We start from the raw sequence: 4510 nt of genomic DNA, 5'->3' as shown, positions 1-4510 counted from the left end.
CAACTTCTGACCCAATGGTAGGAGAAAAAACACACATATGTACAAACCACATGAGTCCAAGTGCAGACCCAATTCAGCTGCCACACAGAACCTCCCCTGGCTCCTAATGGAGTTTAGGACAGTGGAGCAAGTGCTGCCTGTAAGTCCAACAGTAACAATTTTAACCGATAATCTTTCTAATACCTTGTATCAGACTCCCAACTGAGTACTTTGTTTTTTAAAAGAATTGTTTTATTCAGTTCATCAGTGCTTCAAAGGCCTATATAAAAAGCACCTTTCCAACAATCAAATCATTGCCTTGGAAAAACTACAGCAGTGTAGTAAGTCTTAGCAGTGCTCACCCCAAGGTTGTCCGCTTAAATCCCAGTTCAATCCTTGCATCAGCTATCCTCTTACTAAGGCCTCTGTGCCTCCCATTTTCCTCTGATGAGTCATTCATGCAGCTTCTTCATTGCCTGCGTGAAATGCTGTCTAACAATACAAAACTAGCCCATCAGCCACATACCAAGCCACCAGAAGCTACAGTTACCAACACAGGACAAGCTGTCATTGCAGCAGAATCACACCCTTTGTGCAGGCCACAGAAGATGAAAGTCAATGGACATTTTCTCTCCAAGAAATTAGTAGAAGCTTCTGCAAACCACTGTCAAAATGACCTGTCCCCACACTGAATCTCAAAGCCTCAAAACTTGGAAGTCTATATATGCGTATTTTGCTCAAGAAATTCCACTCTTGTATTATTTCTCCATACTTCTGGCCCAATCACCAAATGTTAGTATCAATTAGAAGATCCAGTAAAGAGCATCCATCTTCCCCACATAGGGTTTCGTGAAAAGACCCACAATTATTTGAGAATATCTTGTGGTAACTTTCTATTTTCCATGCTAAGAAACCATTAAGGGAAAAAAAAAAGACAAATCTTTATTGAAATAAATTAATCCAGTGGATAGGTCTGAGAAAGCACAACTGGGTTAGGGCAATCAGCGCCTCTACCACGTTGTCCATGTGTTCCCTCAAGCTCTGTTCTGCTGCTTCTCGCGAGATCTCCATCTCTGTCATTATCAGCTGCAGATCTTCCTTCTTGATGGTGACCTTTGCCAGGTCCTTCTCCCGCTCCTGGTTGGCTTTCTGCCCCCAGGACCGTCTATCTAGAATCATGGTCATGACCGTCTCCAGGCTGGAACCCTGGATCTCCTCCTCCGCAGAGTCGGTGACTTGCTCCATGTCCGCCACGCCACCGTCCTGCCTGGGCCGCTGGGCTCCGTCTCCAGCTCCAGCTCCACGTCCCCCTCAGTGGCCATATCCACCCCACTGTGCAGCCCCACAGGTCCGCAACACCTTAGGAGGGCTTTATTTAGAACATAGGTTCCAAACAACTTGAGGCGGGAAAGCAGATTCTTACTGACAGAGGACGTGACGTCACACGTGTTAGCCCCTGACAGGAAGATTTATACTCCGTCCCTCATCACTGACATGCCGGCTTCTCATCAATGATGCCAGCAGTGCCCATCACCACTGGCGTAGAAAATCTGCTTCCCGCAAAGACGTTGCTCCTAAGACAAAGAAGAGAACCGAGCTTTGCATGCCCAGTTTATTTTACCTAATCTTGCCTGTGGGATAAGGCACACTTCAGGACAGAGTGAATTACAGGGAGAAGGGAGTGTGGAGAGGCCCGGAGTGTCACACCAATGGCGTGACCACCAATCCGAAGGCGATACCAGCAGTGACCATGTGAACATAAGCATCATTCTCTAACACACAAAACCTTAAGTAGGAACAACTGGATAAAGAGTATCTGCTTAAGAAAAGTAAAGAAAAGTTACTGTTAGGTTGCTGACATGTTGACTGAATTTGTATAAAAAAACCAAAACTTACCAAAACAAATGCAAATTTATTCTTAAAATCATACTTGTTCAGAAAGAAAAAAGAACATTTTAATGAAAGAAAAAATCAAAGTACCTTATTTTAATGACTACTACTAACCTCCATAAAATATTTGGGCCTAATAGTTGGAGCGGCAAAGCATTTACTCAGCTTCCTCTTTGGGAAGCAAGAGCTCAAGTGCTTGATGTACTTGGACTTTGTCCCTTACGGTGGTTCCTTCTAAGAATCGTTCTGCAGATATTTGCCCCGCCCTGCCCCGCCCCCCACATTCTCTTTTACTAAAGACTTTTACCATAAATTGTAGTTCACTCTTGAAGCTCCAACCTAACTTTGTGTGTGTGGGGTGGTTGCTTTCTTTAGTTTTATTTTGGTTTTCCTACCAAATATCCCCTTACACTCTTACTTTCTGCTTGGAAAGAGCTTCTTTTGAATCCTGAGTACAATTTTATTTTCAGCCTTTGACTAGACACTGAAATGATAAAAAGCATTGTCCAATAGCACTGCCACAAATATTAGCATGAATATATTCTGTACTTAACAAATAAGATCTAAATTTACAGGAAACTCAAGTGATATGAATATTATTCTGTTTTTATGAAATAACAGCAGGCAGAATTTACCAATACACTTTGTTCTCTGTGCCTGGAGGGAAATCTAGTTTTAATCTAATCCTAAGGCAGATTTCACATTCAGTAACATGTAGGGTAGGGGATGGTAGGGAAAATCACCTTCAGAAAAAGAGACTATTAATTTCCTAAGGGCTCTGATAAATAGCCAGAGAGATGAGTAACCCAAGGAACAACTGAGAAAAGAGCACTGGGTTGTTTTATGCCTTAATCATCACACCTTCCCTTTTCCATGGAGTAAAGTGTTCCTTTGAGATCCTATTCTAGGATTCCTGTGCAAAAGACAGGATCATTTAGTGAAAAGATCCATAATTATTTGAGTTAAGAATATATTGTGGTTACTTTCTGTTTTCCATGCTAAGAAATCAATCCTTTAGCAGGTAAACGATCTTTTAAAACGTAAGTAATATTAAAAAACAAAGTGGGCATCCAAAAGTTAATTGTAGATGTCAAGTCTGATTATATACATTCCCAAATCCATTAGTAATAACGACAAACAGTTTGGATGCCGACCTAGGTTTAGATTTATCCTTCAGTTTTTCAGGGAGCACAATTATGTAACATCTTGAGTAGAGTGAAACTCCCAAAAGAGAACCCACCTCCTGCTCATAATATGCACATTACTGAAATCCAGCCTAAAGAGGTCCTTCTAGGGAAATACTATAAATGTTATTTCCAAGCTGTGTTAATAGAGCCATCTATCCCCCTTCTATAGAAGTTATACTTCTTAACCAAAAAAGCACAAATTGATTTTATATGCAAGAGAGCAGTCTACCCTGCATATCCACCTTTATGAATACAAAAATGCTTTGAAATTACAGTTCCTTCTTAAGCTTCATGAGTTCCCACATTTCTAGGTAGTGCTCAATGTCAAACTAAGGCAAAGTGTCTATTCTACCCATTCCTATCAATGGTGCATGACCAGCCCTTGCAAGGTAGAAGCTGGGAAGGGAACCCAGGATATTGACTCTACGCCTTTCAGGGAAAAACCCCAAGGTCACAACTGTTTTGATTTCTCTTCATACTAGGCAAGATTTCTTAGCACTTACATTTCAGACACAAGATCACAGAAGCCACAGTCCCTGTCCTCAAACTGGCTGTTACAGTCTGCACCGCAAGTTCTCTGATGAAAGTTTTCACAAGACACTATAGACGCACAGGGAAGAGAAATTGAAAATCATACAGGAGATTTAAAAAGGCTTCCTAGAGGGATCAATGCTTGAACTGAGCTTTAAAGAAAAGTAAATGGCAGTTAGATAGGGAGGAAAGAGAAATAACACTGTGTGTTCCAAGATCTTCGGGGCCTCCCTATGGCTACACTACAGGCAATGGCAAGAGAAGAGACATAATATAAAAGACTAGGTGTCAATTCAGAGTTTGAATTTAATCCTGAACTCTGTATCTAGACATTTCAGATTTAGTGTGACAATACCTTGGATATACTGTGAAGGGTTCACAGGGGTTCAGACTCGAGTCAGACCTGAATATTAGACCTTCAGGTGGGATCAAGGCAATGGCTTTGGGAAATAATCAGCAAAAGATTTAAGGAGACTATAAGGCAGTAAGTGTCTCCTTGATTGGCAACTAGATGGTGATTGTAAAAGAGGTTATAGGATGATGTCCAAGCATCTGGATTGGCCACAAGTCAGAGTGGATCATTTTTTGTGACGTGAGGAAAAGGTTAGGAGAGGAAGGAATGTGTTTACTTTTAGATACACTAAATTTGGAGTAGGGCTGTATTTAGGAGACAGATACACTCATTTGAAAGAAAATGGGACCACAGGAGTAACAACAGTAACACTGATATTAGTAACAGAGATAAGACAGTTGAGTATCTTACTATGTTACAGCCAGTGTTCAAAGTAATCACATGGATTATTTCATTTAAATCTTATAATGAAAGTATCATTCTCATTTGACAGATAAGGAAAGAGAAGTTAACAACTTGCCTAATGTTACCAGTTGGCAGTTATAAGAAATCAGGATTTGAACCCACATTA

The 4510-nt window shown here is 40.9% G+C and overlaps 1 pseudogene; it reads right to left on the bottom strand.

The window, feature by feature from the left end:
* Nucleotides 1-921: 921 nt before the first annotated feature.
* LOC102545320 (huntingtin-interacting protein K-like) lies at nt 922-1328 on the bottom strand (annotated as a pseudogene).
* Between the last annotated feature and the right edge of the window lie 3182 nt (nt 1329-4510).

The sequence above is a fragment of the Vicugna pacos genome, chromosome 5, assembly GCF_048564905.1.
Source record: "Vicugna pacos chromosome 5, VicPac4, whole genome shotgun sequence".
In the NCBI taxonomy this organism is placed as follows: domain Eukaryota; kingdom Metazoa; phylum Chordata; class Mammalia; order Artiodactyla; family Camelidae; genus Vicugna; species Vicugna pacos.
This window is presented reverse-complemented; position numbering and strand designations above follow the sequence as displayed.